General features: G+C 37.4%; 1 protein-coding gene and 1 long non-coding RNA gene across 3 annotated transcripts in view; one reads left to right on the forward strand and one right to left on the reverse strand.

Annotated features, from left to right (window-relative positions):
* The window catches only part of LOC113042158 (probable G-protein coupled receptor 158), a 112,777-nt gene that overhangs the window by 73,625 nt on the left and 21,514 nt on the right, over positions 1-17,638 (reverse strand). The window lies entirely within an intron of this gene.
* Positions 1,441-6,475, forward strand: LOC113042160 (uncharacterized). Its single transcript, XR_003275544.1, has 4 exons — positions 1,441-1,577; positions 1,887-1,924; positions 3,548-3,669; positions 6,232-6,475. It is a non-coding gene; the product is annotated as an uncharacterized LOC113042160 (long non-coding RNA).

Raw genomic sequence — 17,638 nt, forward strand, 5'->3', positions numbered from 1 at the left:
TGTGTCGATGATAGTCAGAGATTTTGTAAAAAGAATCAAAAATTGGTTAAATATTAAGAGGATTTAGCATTTCCAATTAACGTGGGCCTTTTACCTTATTATTATTATTATGCCTATTTCTATTTGTTTACTTTTATTATTAAATTATATGAAAATATTGCTCCAGAATATTTTCATAGCATGTCACCGCATAATGCGCTGTCCTTATTAAGATTTTTTAATTGTTTCTATAATTCATTGTATATTTATTTATACAACGAATTGTATGCCTTTTATAAAAATTATTAACACTGCAGTCATCAATGAAATTGTAAATGAGAGCGACACAAAAAAAACAGGAACATCAATGTGAAATCATTGGGGGGGTGAGGGGCAGGTGTTACAGCCCCGTCAAGCCCCACCCTAGTGCCACCACTGCAAGTAAAAACTGCCTTTGATGTACAATTAATGAATAGTTTTTTTTTTCTCTTTCTTTTTTATTTTCTTTCCTCTCTAAAAATGTATCTGTTTGTTACATTATTTTTTATTTACTTTTTTTTTTCATATGTTTGTAGAATTTTTTTCCCAATCAGATTTCAGAGTAAAACTATCCATCTTACAACATAGAATTTGTTAATATATAATTCACAGCCATACATAAATCATCTGAGGTTTTTGGTTACTATTCTCATATAAAATTGTAACTCACACATTGTATTTCCCTTTTTTTATGTCATTAATAAAATTACATCATATCAAATCTACTTACAGCTCACGATCGGACTAATTTATTTACACAGGAGGAAACTGCTCTAAGCAGTCACCAAAAAAAAGCACAGCTATTGAATGGTATTGCTGGCCTGTTGCCACACATCATGATAGAATTGATTGTCATATTGAGTGAGGCGGCAGTAGTTTTGCCATGACCAAATCAATGTGATTCATGCGTCTTTCCGGTTATGGCTCTGGCACACATTCCTTCACGTGCTCTCTATAAATGGAGCAGTACTCCACTGTCTGTAATTCTTTCATATCAGCATCCTATTCATTTACACAGTCTATAAATAGAGACATTATCACAGCAGATTGTAAGAGGATAGCAATTTATCATTAATGAGGCAGAAGGTTATGAACACCATGACAGCCAGAACACACAAATATAATATGAAATTATGAAGAAAAGAAAAAGAAGAAAAAAACCTTAGGCCTAGTGCATTCGGAAAAGCACATTTGTAAGCTTGTGCTATAAGGCAAGCTTTGATTTGAACAAAGTTCTAGAATTTCAGGGGCCAGTGAGAGTAAAAGATTTCCCCATGCTAATGTTTCTCTACACTGTAAAATTTTTCCAGGATTTCACAAGATATAACTGTAATATTTCACAGTTAATTACATTATTACCACTTCACAGGCTTTAACTGTGATAATTCACAATATAATACCGTATTTAGACTTTTACTGTGAAAATTTTGCAGGCGCGGGGCTTTTACAAGAAACTACTGTGAATGCCGTCTTTTTTGAGTGGCAACTGCGGCAGCGTCATCAGAGCGTCATCAGAGCTCTCTGATCTACGTGGTCTCATTCGGTGGATTCAGACAGCGGTAAGTGTTTAAATGTCAAACTTTATCAATTTGATGTTTTTTATATGATAGTGCATGTAATTTAAAAGTATGAACCAAATTAGCGTTAGTTGTAGGTTCTGTTGTCATGTTTTTGTAACTTAGCTGGAGCAGACTCGCATCGACGTTTAAGCGCGCAAATTTGAATGAAAAGACGTTGGTTGTAGTGTTAATTATACCGTATTAAGTTAACTGTGAGATGTCTGATTAGATACACCGTCGAACATTTAACTTTAGCTTTACTTAAAGCTTATCTTAGTTACTCTAACAGCGTTCTCTCTTTTACCACAGCATTTTCTACATTGACCGACGATAAATAAAGTTATAAGGTAAGATGTGGTCTTAATGTGGGTATTATGACAGTTATTATCAACTAGATAAATTATGGTGTTTGTGGATTTGGGCAAAGGTGGATTAAATTCATCTCAAATTAGTAACTTTATAATTTTCTTCCCTGCTGTGTGTGTGAAACGGAGCAACCGTTGTCTTTCTCGTCAACAGAAAAATGAATGGGGGGCTTCATCCAGCTGAGTTCACGCAGCATTTTCAACCGCCATTTTTATTCGGATAATTTTCAAAATATTACTGTTATTGTGTCATGAAATGTAGTTTTAAAAGTATTTCAGGCGAGAATGTAGTTGTTTTAAACTCAAATATGCGGTTTATTTATAATGACAGCGTCTATTTAAAAAATGTGTTTCGCCGATCTCGGAGATGAGCTCCATGAGATCAGCGGGAGCTCCGTCATCATGTATCCGCCGAGAGTAGCCTTACCTCGGCTAGATCTTCTGACATTTGCCGCTGGCTCTGATGTGTCTTTAGTGGTTCAAGATAAAATATAATTCGTTTGGGGTAAAATGAAACGTTTCTTATCTTTGGCCTATATTCAATTTATCTATTAATATGTTTTATATATATATATATATATATATATATATATATATATATATATATATATATAGGTCATTTTTATTCCTGTCTCTATAGAAATATGAACTTTTTTCATATAGCTCCGGTTGACTGCTCACTGACAACATCTGTCGTTCCTCCTTGTTGAATGAGTGGAGAAGGGTATTCCTGCACAACCGGAGGCTGCAGGAACATACTGTTGAGTTCAAATTTTTCAACTCGGGCGGCAGACGCGAATTCGCGTCAAACGCTAAATGCACAAAAAGCACCATTCGCGCTTAACGCGCGTTTCGCGCGAAGCGCTCTATTCGCGCGTCAATTCGCGTCTTCCGCGCCGCGCTTAACGCCCCATTCGCGCCGCGAGACCTCCAGACGCGCGTAAACGCGCCTTTGCATTGACTTAACATTGAAATCATTCGCGCCAGACGCTCTATTCGCGTTTGGTGTGAACACAGCATTATACGCAGCTAAAACGCTGGTGTGGACGGAGATATTCGTTTTAATTCTCCGTTTCTAAACGAAAACGCAGTAGTGTGGACGGGGCCTTAATTTGTGTGTCTGTGCTGGAGACCAGACCAGATTAGACCAAAGACAAAGCTTAAAAAAGTCAGAAACAACTAGAAAACTGGGTGCTTTATTGTGAAAACGGGTAATAATTCTAGGAGGAAGAGTACAAGTAGAAACAGCCATAGGGAGATGGACAGGCAACAGGCTCTTACTCCATCCTCTGCAAACGGAACATGTAAATTATGTAAATTGTTGTGTGCCATTGCTTTGCCTAGGTAAATCACACACCTCTACTTTGGTGAAGGTCTATTCTTGACTGTGTTTGTGATGGAAATGTTTTTCAGTTCAGTTCCATGCATTTTTTTTTCTGAATTGCAGTACTTACACCTGAATTACACCTTTGTTTAAACTGAGCTAACTTTAATTTGACTCTGTACTGCAAAAGCAGTGACCCACTGAAGGTGGTGACTGGGAACTGACACCTTTTTCATCACACGAATTAAACTAACAGGTTTCTTCTGTCTTTTTGTTTGTAGGTGCTTCTTGGGCATCAACCCAGAGCGAGGCACAAAATCTAAGAGGCAGAGAGGTCACATGAACCAGCAAGTCTGCACTCTTATCAGGAAGCTCATTGACTTCGAATGGATGTCAATCTAATGTAAGCTGTGTTCCAATTTAAGAACGGACTAATGAAACACAGTATCTGTGTTAAAGGAACATGCTGACTTTTTGTGACAAGTCTATACATACCCTTCTCATCTCCGTGCTTGCCGTAAGTCTGTCTGAGGCACCCACCGCTAGCCTAGCTTAGCACAAAGACTGGAGGTAAACAGCTCCAGCTAGCATACTGCTCCCAATAAGTGACAAAATAACGCCAACATTTTCCTATTTACATGTTGTGATTTGTATAGTCACAGTGACTCTAACCATCTTCTAACCGTATACATACTGGGAACTATATTCTCAGAAGGCGAAGCACTGCTACTTGGGGAGTGATTTTCTCACAGCACCTGAGAAGCCCTGTGGTGAGGAGCAGAGAGTTTGCTCAGAGTTGGAGTAAATCACTCCAAAGAAGTAGCAGTGCTTCGCCTTCTGAGAATATAGTTCCCAGTATGTATACAGTTAGAAGATGGTTGTGTCTCATATGACCTTGTTATTTGTACACACTGTGACTATACAAATCACAACATGTAAATAGGAAAATGTTGGCGTTATTTTGTCACTTATTGAGAGCAGTATGCTAGCTGGAGCTGTTTACCTCCAGTCTTTGTGCTAAGCTAGGCTAGCGGTGGGTGCGTCAAACAGAGGCACTCAAGGAGAAGGGTATGTATGGACTTATCTAACTCTGGGGGATACGGTGAATAAGCTAAAGTCCCAAAAAGTCGGCGTGTTCCTTGTAGTTATGCAGTAAGAAGTTTACTGAAGCTATTAAAGGGTTAGTTCACCCAAAATTGAAAAATCTGTCATTAATTACATCCCCTCACGATGTTCCAAACACAAGAATTTTGTTCTACACAAATTAAGAAAATTTTAAGCAATATGAGAGCTTTCTGATCCCACCTATAGACTACTATGTTATAACCATTTTCAAGTCCGAGAAAGGTAGTAAAACCATCGTTAAAATAGTCCATGTGACTACAGTGGTTCAACCTCAATGTTATGATGCGACGAGAATACTTTTTGTGCCCAATGCAATCACATGCATGATCAAGAACACATCACGTGAACAGCATCGGATACTGGCACAGAAAGGAAAAATGTTGAATAAAGTCGGTATTCTATTTTGTTTTGTTTTGTTTCTGCGCAGTAAAAGTATTCTCGTCGCTTCATAACATTAAGGTTTAACCACTGTATACATATGGACTATTTTAACAATCTTTCCGGGCCTTGAAAGTAAAATAATTGCTGTCCATGGAGGATACAGAAAGCTCTCGGATTTCTTAAAATATCTTAATTTGTGTTCCAAAGATTTTTGGGGTGAACTATCCCTTTAATGTGTTCTATAGTGTCTCCTGATTCAATGTAGAGTTTAGACAGACTGCAAAATAAATGTGTAAAATTAATTGTTTTTACGTTTATTTGATTTTAACATGCCTTGACGTCTAAAAAACGTCAAATTTACAGTACTTTACAATAGTTTTAAGTGTAAATTTACATTACTTGCTACTGTGTTGAATTACTATGCAATTTAGCATGCAATTTTTGCTTAAAGGGTTAGTTCACCCAAAAATGAAAATTCTGTCAGTAATTACTCACCCTCATGTTGTTCCAACCCCGTAAGACCTTCTCTCATCTTCGGAACACAAATTAAAATATTTTTGATTAAATCTGAGAGCTGTCTCACTCCTCCATAGGCTTCTAAGGGATTGAAACTTGCTGGCCCAGAAAATGTATTAAAAACATCATTAATATAGTCCAAGTGACTACAGTGGCTCAATGTTACGTTTACCAAGCAACGAGAATACTTTTTGTGCGCAAAACCCCCCCAAAAATAATGACTTTATTCCACTATTCATTTCCTTCTCTCTGGGCCTCGGGTGAATTCATGTAGTAAAACAGCGTAGCGCTTCTGTGTTATACGTCACATGCATCACACACATGACCAGCGTCGGCCAATAGTGAGCCTACGTGTGACGTATAACACAGAAGCGCTACGCTGTTTTACTACATGAAAAAACTCAAGGCCCACAGAGAAGGAAATGAATTGTGGAATAAAGTTTTTTTTTTTTTTTTTTTTTACGCACAAAGTATTCTCGTCGCTTTATAAACTTAAGATTGAGCTACTGGAGTCACTTGGACTATATTAAAGATGTCTTTAATACATTTTTCTGGGCCAGCAAGTTTCAAACCCTTAGAAGCCGATGGAGGAGTGATCCAGCTCTCAGATTTCATCAAAAATATCTTAATTTGTGCTCTGTAATTACTGACAGAATTTTCATTTTTGGGTGAACTAACCTTTTAACCTCAATCATGTTACTTTCAGTCCTGTTACTCACGTGAAAAATAATAGGACTGGGTAAAAGTAACAGGAGTGATTAGAGTCCTGGTTTGTTGATTTAATATTAATTGAGAGTACTATTCACATTTTTTTTAATAGTTGAAATTACTTAAATTGTAGACATTTTAGGATTAGTGTTACAATGCGAGCACCATACTTACAGGGAGTCAGTCCACCACAGAGTAACTTAAACTTTTTGTCTTTCTTATCTTTTGTATATAGTGGATAGAACCCACACTATGCAGGTGCCAGCTGCGAGGGAAGGAGCGAGATACCTGCGACCCTCTCTATTCCCACCTTTTTGTCTTTTCTTACATCTCTCTCCCTCACTCTCTCTTCTCTGTCTCCTTCTTTCTCTTTTGACACACATTCCTGTTACCCAGTGTCAATCCCTGTTGCCCAGTGTTTTATTCATGTAATTAAATTGTATTTTACTTCTAAAAAATAAAAGTTATGTCACTGTTTTTATCAGTTTTGTTTGGTCCATCATTTATGCTAAATCACAGTAATAGATAGACATTCACAGTTATGTACAGTAATTCTACAGCTGCTTACTGCTAAATCACAGTAATAGATAGACATTCACAGTTATGTACAGTAATTCTACAGCTGCTTACTGCTAAATTACAGTAATAGATAGACTAATTTCACAGTTAAATACATTAATTCTACATCTGCTTGCTGCTAAATTACAATAATAGACACTAATTTCACAGTTAAATACATGAATTCTACAGCTGCTTACTGTTAAATTACAGTAATACATAGACACCAACTGTAATTTCACAGTTAAATACATTAATTCTACAGCATCTTACCGCTAAATCACAGTAATGCGATGTCAGAATTACTGTGAAGTCACAGTATACAGCTGTCATTTCACAATAATTTACTGTAAAAATGTTACAGTAACTTACTGTGAAAGTCATGCAATTATTAACCTGCAATTTATTGTAAATTTACAGTCAAATAATTAACAGTGTAATCCGTCAACTCAAACAGAGATCCCGGACTCAAATTTAGTTTTTGTTGTTGTTATTTATTTATTTATTTATTATTATCATTATTATTATTACTACTACTACTTCTATTTATTTATTTGTTTGTTTATTTACTTATTTGTGTGTCATGGAACAATATTTACTGAGTAATCCACTATTTTGTAGAGGGGGAGTAAAAAGGTCTAGAAAAGTATGAGGGACATTGTCAGAATAGTCCATTTGCCATCAGTGGTTCAAGCGTAATGTTATGAAGCGACGAGACTTTGACAGTGTATTTTATTTTGGCAGTCAATGGGATAGTCACAAGCCTCTTGGTTTTCATCCAAAATATCTTAAATTGTGTTCTGAAGACGAACGGAGCTTTTACGGGTTTGGAAAGACATAGGGGTAAGTGATTAATGACAAAATTTTCATTTTGGGGTAGAGTATCCCTTTAAGACCCTGTGTGATCTGTTTTCAGAGATATAGGGATTTCAATGTCTCTTTGAATAAACTGTTAAATTGTACACATTTTCAGAGGTCAAAAACCAAATTTTGGCCAATTTTGCATTTAGCTGATACTTTTTCTGCTTTTAAAATCTCCACACAAACCAATTAAAGATTTTTTTGGCTTTTAGTATGAATATGTTAGCCTTAAAAGGGTCATGAACCGAGAAACTAAACATTTATAATTTTCATCATTACATAAAGCTAACAGTTACACCAGCATTAAATACTTTTTTAAAATAAGCTGAGCTCAAAACTCACTTTCAGTCAGCAGCGAGTGTCTAAAATAACTTGATCCAATGTGGATTATATTCACCATACAAGGTCAGAAATATTTATAAACGATGCAAAAGACATGCCCGCTAGACATTAACCATACCATAGTAAACATGGTCAATAAGACCACTGGAGAAATCAGATGTCAGATTCTTATTATATCACAATCGTGTATTTCTTTAGTAACATATTTTATCTGTCATAATTCTAGTCTTGAGATCAACTCCGCGTAGCCTATGTAATTAAAATATAATAATGTTTTTTTTGGGGAGCTTTTATAAAAATAAAGAAATTATAATTATTTCTAAATGTGATATATGTTACTACAAATAAACAGAAATCGACTCGACTGAGACCCGGCCCATTTAATGCACTGGCTCACACTAGCCCGACAGTGGTAAAGCGGCTAATGAATGCTTCTACATTGCTGCCTGTTTAGCCACACCCACCGATCCATGCATGTAGTGTTTATGAAAGAAGCGAATGAGCATGCATATACAGAAACCAAACAATTAAGATGATCCAAAGACAACAAAGACTCTGTGTAGTGCCAAGTTGTGGAAAACAATCTTTGCACTTGCCTTCCTTCTGATCCCAACATTAGGAAAGAATGGATGAACTTTATTTTTAATTAAGTTTCAGAACACATCAGTGAGATCTTGGTCCTTTTTTCACTTTATGAAAGTTAAAGTTATTGAAACTGATATACAATTTTTTGCCGTCTATATTGGATCCAACAGCAATGTCGCAACACACAAGTGTAAGGAACTGTTTTTATAATGTGGTCACTATTGCATTGTCTATTAAACAGATTGTTTGATTGGAGTATTTATGCGTTTTAGACTTAAATCGCATCAGCTTCTATCTATGAAGGATGTAACCTGTCAAACATACATAACTATTAGCCAATCAAAGCAGTGGGCATTTACTTCTGAAGTCCACCATCATTCCGTAGCAGTGAATGAAGAGGTATCATATTGATCACAAGTGCAGAATGGAGTACCTCAAGGCTCAGTACTAGGGCTATTACTTTTCACGCTTTACATGTTACCCTTGGGAGATATCATCAGGAAACGTGTTAAAGGAACACTCCGACTTTTTGGGACTTTAGCTTATTCACAGTATCCCCCAGAGTTAGATAAGTCCATACATACCTTTTTCATTTCTGTGCGTTCTTTAAGTGTTATTTGACGCACCCACCGCTAGCCTAGCTTAGCACAAAGACTGGATGTAAATGGATACTGTTAGCATAGTAATCCCAATAAGTGACAAAATAATGCAAACATTTTCCCATTTACATGTTGTGATCCGTATAGTCACAGCGTGTACAAATAACAAGGCTATATGAGACAGAGGCCATTTTTAATCGTATAAATACTGGGAACTATATTCTCACTAGGCGTAGGAGCACAGCTAATGTTACTTGGGCGGAGTGGCTACTTGTGCGGAGTGATTAGCGCAGCACACGAGACGTGCTGTTGATGGTTCCGTAAACCAAACAAGTGACTAGCTAGATGTGACTGGTGATCATGGCTGACTCTTTGAGGAATTGTCAGACTCAGAGGAATTTTACTGTGTATCAATCCAAGATCCAGAACCATATAGTTTTGAGCCAGAATACACAGACGAGGAGTTACAAACTTTGGAAGCTGTAAGACAAGATGTCGAAGGGAGAATCAGAACGAACACAGACTGGTGCTGTAAATGTGGAACATGCCAACCTATGCCGACAGAACCGAGTGGCTTTGTTGTAATGAATGGGACCGGGCATTGCCATCAATGTCAAGGCTTGATGACAATCAAAATATTTGCGTCACTACCACGGAAGATTTCTCTGCCCTGATACACCCGGCAGTTGTCGCTTTTTTTCCCCATTGTGACAAGATCAATTGGAAGAAACGCCCCATGCCGATTGGACCTAATGGTCAGCTGTCCACCAAGTAAGTGATTTGTTATAATGATCACGAGCAGTGTGTTCATGACAACACAATAATAACAATAAAGGGGATACAAGGAGCCCCTATTCATGTAATAGTGTCACTACTAAGGTTATATTACATTAGCATGGCACTGTTACAGTATGGCTAATGTTAGTCATCTCAAAACATAACGGAACACTTACCGCAGCAACAGGTGATCCAATTTGTCCTGTCTTTATTATCGATGGGATGGCGCTGTATCCTTTAGCACACGTTTCATGGTCCGTGTGGCAACTTGCATTTTTTTCAAAATAGTCGTCAACAGTAAAATGTTCAGAGCAAACGAAATACTTTGTGATGGTGTTTACAGGTGTGTTTGGAACAAGTAGCCATCGATTCATCAGGTCAGCGTTTTGGGTTGGAATTCTATGAAACATCATAGTATTACCTGGTCTCCCCTGTTTATTGTCGCAGCTCTTTACAAAAGAGCAAACACCCATGACTGTACACTATAAATGTACTATCTAGTAATTGCTGACTCTATTACTCCAACTCTGAGCGAACACTCTGCTCTTCACCACTGCGCGTCTTGTGTGCTGCGCTAATCACTCCGCCCAAGTAGCCACTCCGCCCAAGTAACATTAGCTGGGCTCCTACGCCTAGTGAGAATATAGTTCACAGCATTTGTACGATTAAAAATGGTCTCTGTCTCATATAGCCTTGTTAGTTTTACACGCTGTGACTATACAGATCACAACATGTAAATAGGAAAATGTTTGCATTATTTTTTCACTTATTGGGATTACTATGCTAACAGTATCCATTTACATCCAGTCTTTGTGCTAAGCTAGGCTAGCGGTGGGTGCCTCAAATAACACTTACAGAATGCACAGAAATGAAAAAGGTATGTATGGACTTATCTTACTCTGGGGGATACTGTGAATAAGCTAAAGTCCCAAAAAGTCGGAGTGTTCCTTTAATTATCAGACCTAAAACCTCTGCATTTAATATCAATGTCTAATACTTGATGGCTGTTCTGTTAATTCATCGTCATCCATTAGGATCCTAGGTGTGCTATTTGATAGCAACCTCAAGGTTAGATTATTGTAATGCTTAATTAGGTGGTTGTTCTAGTCAACTAATAATAATATGTTTTATGATATAAATGTTAAATGACGACAGCTATATTCAGTGATTTATTTTCTCAAATATGGCCATTTTGAGAGAAAGAGAGAGAGAGAGAGAGAGAGAGAGAGAGAGAGAGAGAGATATGTAAAAATGTCTGCATCTGTCTCTCTCGAACAATGAAGCGATTTTGCCCCCTTGTTGTTGAGAAATATAAAGTAGCGATTCAGTATCGATTAATAAAAGTCGTGTGGCAGCACTGACAAGTTTATGAGCTTCTGAATGTTACTTTTTGCACAGCGTGATCTCAGTTATTCACATTTTTTATTTGAGTGTTGGCACAGTGGTTAACCAGAAAAATTTTAAATGGCACATCGTGCAGAAAAGGTTGCTGACCCCTATGTTATTGCATTATAGTCTTTCACGTCCGCTGCTTTCTCCAAACTCTGCCAATTTGATATTACCTAGAATATCAAAATCAACTGCGGGCAGCAGATCACTTTCCTATTTAGCACCAAAATTCTGGAATGATCTAATAATACATTTCTAATATTCAAATCCTTTAAAGGATTTTTAGGTTGCATTAGTTAGGTCATCTGGAAACAGGAACACTTCACATAACACCCAATGTACTGTACTTGTTAACTTGTAAGAAGAATGGCATCTACGCTAATATTAGTCTGTTTCTTTCTTATTCTCAGGTCACCGTAGCCACCAGATCCAGTCTGTATACAAATCAGATTGTCACTGCAGTCACCCGGATCCAGATGGTAATCAGTCCAGATGGTGGATCAGCACCCAGAGATGACCTCTACAGCCCTGAATGTCTGCGGAGAACAGGACAACTAGACAAGCCCAGAGACAGATCCCCAGTGAAGACCTCACCAATTAGACGCCCCTGGGACAAGACATCCAGAACCAGACGAGTGCTCTGCACAATCTGACTTTGTTGCATCATGGAACAACCTGCTGGTTTGTCTGTCCAGAGGAGAACTGGCCCTTTGACTGAGCCTGGTTTCTCACAATGTTTTTATTTTCTCCACTCTGTCAGCGATGGAGTTTTGGTTCCTTGCCGCGGATTCCTCTGGTTTGCTTAGTAGGGAACACTTAATTTCCAGTGATATCATCATCTTAATTGCACAGATACTATTTAAACTGAACTGAGCTGGATGGTGACATCACTAAATTCAATGATGAACTGCCTTTAACTGAAAATTTTGTGTTTACTATCCTCCTTTTGCATTATTGACACACTGTTTTCCTATTTGATACTGGAAAGCTGCTGTAAATGGTCTGTATTGTTAAAAGCAGCATATAAATAAAGGTGACTTGACAACACTGCAACACCAATTCAAATAGTGTTTTGACGAGGGGGGTTAAATACAGGACAGAAAATAACCTAAATAATGATGTTTTTTTTATATAAAAAGAGAACAGTACAAATTAAAAAACAAAGGCAGTTCATGGTGATTTAGGTTTATCTATAAGCTAGTGTGCTCCAAAACACTGACAAAATTTGCATTTAGGAGATATGATCATTCAATATATAGGGTATAAAGAACAATATTCTTTCCATTGGGCCAAATATAGTCTGGTTTCGCATATCACACAGTTAGCTCTGGTACAGAGACACAATATCACACAGAAGATCATATGTGCAAGTCGCCATTGACCACAATGCGTTTTGGACCCATCTGAATTCTACACAGAATGCTTTATTTTAAAGCAATGTGAATGCGATTAGGATGAGAAATGGTTAGACAGACTCAACATTAGAAATAGCACTGACAAGTAGAAGAGATAACACCAGTAGCATAAACCAACATACACACTTTTCAAACTACACATCCTCAGCATGATTATGATCACTTTTGTCAAATGTGGCTTTACTGAGCTGTATCTATGGCTCTGGCTGAGCTGTGAAATAAGCGAAACACTAGTTTTTTTTTTTTTTTTTTTTTTTTAAACTGCTTGACATGTCTTGCCCTGTCTTCCGGTTTCAGTTTAAATGACATCAACACATTGCATAAAAGCAGTTTCTATGGAAGCATATGGGTAGCAAAATTTATTTTTAAATAATTACATTATTTGCAAAATGGCATTGCAATATGTAAAATGGCAATGCATGTCTTTATTTAAATCTACATTTCCCATTCATATGTGCAACATTTAGTGCAAAATGAAAATTGTATTATATAATTTACATTTGCCATTTCCAAAATGGCAAATTAATTTCAAATGCATTCTCATCCAAAGGTGCAGCAAAAGGGTACCAACATGGTGATTTAAATGTCTTTTATGTTTCCTAAATGCATTCACACTTACAAATAAGACGTTTGAATTGCATTTTCATAAATAAAATAAAAGAAAATTCTCTTTCCGGCTTAGACAGCACTGATGGGACACACTTTGAGTGTTGTAAAAATGTGTTTACACAGCTTTATTTTAATTTTAAATACTTTTTAAAAAATACTTTAAGTGCTTTTTAAAATCACCTTCTAATGTCTGTTTAGTAGTCCCTATAACATGACATAATTTTAATTTGTGGTGCTTTTAATTAAGTGATAAAAAAACAGTTGCAATTGTTGTACAAAATACATATCACCAATACTCACCTTTGCACCAATAAAATGCAAAAACTCGGTTTTCTTACCAAACTATATGTAATATCTAATTATTATATTAATATTTAACTTACATTGGAATGGTTTCCGTGACCTCTCATGTAATCTCTGCAAAAAGTCAAGCAATTTATTTCCAGAACATGATTCATGATGGGACACACTAAGTCTCGAATAGCACTCTGGAGCAGTATTTGAGATATTGTGGATTTAGTGTGCATTAAGTGCACTGTGCTTTGCCATTTTTAAGACCTGGGACAGTCTTGCACACTTACTTCCTGTCATGTGCATGCGCTCTCAAGTGGCCAAGACTGCAAGTGTGGATATTTCCGGCTCAGACTGCATTGGATACGTTTATGGGGCTGTCACATGATGAAGGAATGACTCAAACACATAGACTTGTCAGATAAGAGGTGAGGTGAGCTAATCATGAGCTAAAGACCCAAGTAAATAATGAATTATACTTTCTGTTCCTTATAGCATTATAGTTTTGTATTGTTTGTAGTGTGAGCAACGTTTAAGTAAGTAGTAGATGTGTTAGGCAAGGCACATGTAAAATTTTAATTACATTTTGCTAAAATGAATGAGATGAATGAAATTACTCGAAAAAAAGATTTGGGTAACACTTTAGAATAGGTAACACTTGTTAACTATTAACTATGACATTTCTCTCAATAAATTCTTAATATGCTGCTTATTAATAGTTAGTAAGGTAGTTGTTAGGTTTAGGTATTGGATTAGATTAGGGAAGTAGAGGTCAGAGTCAGTAAAATAATCCAAATTTCCCATCACTACTGTTTACAGCCACCGGACACCACGATGCCTGTGATATTTAATATAAAGTGATCTCAGCTTGTCTGTAGCATGTTCTGTGACAGCTACATCTAGATTTGACTGGCGAAGTGTCTTCTGGGGCAGGCAGGAGTAGCAGCAGTGTCTTCTGTTTGGTCACGGGCTTCTACCGGAGTGTAAATAGAATGAGGGAACTTAAGGCATGCACAACGCTTAGGTGCCATGGGACATGTGCTCAGTTATGGGCGAGGAAGAGAGGAGACTACACAGGACGCAAGTGGCACAACAAATGACAGTACTGAACCTATTATAATCAGCAATCCTGTCTACAATGGATGTGGCATGATGCGACATTTATCATTTTCATCATTACATAAAGCTAACAGTTACACCAGCATTAAATACTTTTTTAAAATAAGCTGAGCTCAAAACTCACTTTCAGTCAGCAGCGAGTGTCTAAAATAACTTGATCCAATGTGGATTATATTCACCATACAAGGTCAGAAATATTTATAAACGATGCAAAAGACATGCCCGCTAGACATTAACCATACCATAGTAAACATGGTCAATAAGACCACTGGAGAAATCAGACGTCAGATTCTTATTATATCACAATCGTGTATTTATTTAGTAACATATTTTATCTGTCATAATTCTAGTCTTGAGATCAACTCCGCGTAGCCTATGTAATTAAAATATAATAATGTTTTTTTTGGGGAGCTTTTATAAAAATAAAGAAATTATAATTATTTCTAAATGTGATATATGTTACTACAAATAAACAGAAATCGACTCGACTGAAACCCGGCCCATTTAATGCACTGGCTCACACTAGCCCGACAGTGGAAAAGCGGCTAATGAATGCTTCTACATTGCTGCCTGTTTAGCCACACCCACCGATCCATGCATGTAGTGTTTATGAAAGAAGCGAATGTGAATGCATATACAGAAACCAAACAATTAAGATGATCCAAAGACAACAAAGACTCTGTGTAGTGCCAAGTTGTGGAAAACAATCTTTGCACTTGCCTTCCTTCTGATCCCAACATTAGGAAAGAATGGATGAACTTTATTTTTAATTAAGTTTCAGAACACATCAGTGAGATCTTGGTCCTTTTTTCACTTTATGAAAGTTAAATTTATTGAAACTGATATACAATTTTTTGCCGTCTATATTGGATCCAACAGCAATGTAGCAACACACAAGTGTAAGGAACTGTTTTTATAATGTGGTCACTATTGCATTGTCTATTAAACAGATTGTTTGATTGGAGTATTTATGCGTTTTAGACTTAAATCGCATCAGCTTCTATCTATGAAGGATGTAGCCTGTCAAACATACATAACTATTAGCCAATCAAAGCAGTGGGCATTTACTTCTGAAGTCCACCATCATTCCGTAGCAGTGAATGAAGAGGTATCATATTGATCACAAGTGCAGAATGGAGTACCTCAAGGCTCAGTACTAGGGCTATTACTTTTCACGCTTTACATGTTACCCTTGGGAGATATCATCAGGAAACATGATGTCAGCTTTCACTGTTATTCTGACAATACTCAGATCTATAGTTCTTCACAGCCCGGTGAAACATACTAACTTGAAAAACTAACAGAATACATAGTCAATATAAAAAAAAACTGGATCACAAGTAACTTCTCACTGCTACATTCTAAATAAACTCTCCCCAAAGGTGTTAAAGGAACACTCCGACTTTTTGGGACTTTAGCTTATTCACAGTATCCCCCAGAGTTAGATAAGTCCATACATACCTTTTTCATTTCTGTGCGTTCTTTAAGTGTTATTTGACGCACCCACCGCTAGCCTAGCTTAGCACAAAGACTGGATGTAAATGGATACTGTTAGCATAGTAATCCCAATAAGTGACAAAATAATGCAAACATTTTCCCATTTACATGTTGTGATCTGTATAGTCACAGCATGTACAAATAACAAGGCTATATGAGACAGAGGCCATTTTTAATCGTATAAATACTGGGAACTATATTCTCACTAGGCGTAGGAGCACAACTAATGTTACTTGGGCGGAGTGGCTACTTGTGCAGAGTGATTAGCGCAGCACACGAGACGTGCTGTTGATGGTTCCGTAAACCAAACAAGTGACTAGCTAGATGTGACTGGTGATCATGGCTGACTCTTTGAGGAATTGTCAGACTCAGAGGAATTTTACTGTGTATCAATCCAAGATCCAGAACCATATAGTTTTGAGCCAGAATACACAGACGAGGAGTTACAAACGTTGATAGCTGTAAGACAAGATGTCGAAGGGAGAATCAGAACGAACACAGACTGGTGCTGTAAATGTGGAACATGCCAACCTATGCCGACAGAACCGAGTGGCTTTGTTGTAATGAATGGGACCGGGCATTGCCATCAATGTCAAGGCTTGATGACAATCAAAATATTTGCGTCACTACCACGGAAGATTTCTCTGCCCTGATACACCCGGCAGTTGTCGCTTTTTTTCCCCATTGTGACAAGATCAATTGGAAGAAACGCCCCATGCCGATTGGACCTAATGGTCAGCTGTCCACCAAGTAAGTGATTTTGTTATAATGACCACGAGCAGTGTGTTCATGACAACACAATAATAACAATAAAGGGGATACAAGGAGCCCCTATTCATGTAATAGTGTCACTACTAAGGTTATATTACATTAGCATGGCACTGTTACAGTATGGCTAATGTTAGTCATCTCAAAACATAACGGAACACTTACCGCAGCAACAGGTGATCCAATTTGTCCTGTCTTTATTATCGATGGGATGGCGCTGTATCCTTTAGCACACGTTTCATGGTCCGTGTGGCAACTTGCATTTTTTTCAAAATAGTCGTCAACAGTAAAATGTTCAGAGCAAACGAAATACTTTGTGATGGTGTTTACAGGTGTGTTTGGAACAAGTAGCCATCGATTCATCAGGTCAGCGTTTTGGGTTGGAATTCTATGAAACATCATAGTATTACCTGGTCTCCCCTGTTTATTGTCGCAGCTCTTTACAAAACAGCAAACACCCATGACTGTACACTATAAATGTACTATCTAGTAATTGCTGACTCTATTACTCCAACTCTGAGCGAACACTCTGCTCTTCACCACTGCGCGTCTTGTGTGCTGCGCTAATCACTCCGCCCAAGTAGCCACTCCGCCCGAGTAACGTAAACTGTGCTCCTACGCCTAGTGAGAATATAGTTCACAGCATTTGTACGATTAAAAATGGTCTCTGTCTCATATAGCCTTGTTATTTTTACACGCTGTGACTATACAGATCACAACATGTAAATAGGAAAATGTTTGCATTATTTTTCACTTATTGGGATTACTATGCTAACAGTATCCATTTACATCCAGTCTTTGTGCTAAGCTAGGCTAGCGGTGGGTGCCTCAA

This window comes from Carassius auratus, chromosome 24, assembly GCF_003368295.1.
Source record: "Carassius auratus strain Wakin chromosome 24, ASM336829v1, whole genome shotgun sequence".
NCBI lineage: Eukaryota > Metazoa > Chordata > Actinopteri > Cypriniformes > Cyprinidae > Carassius > Carassius auratus.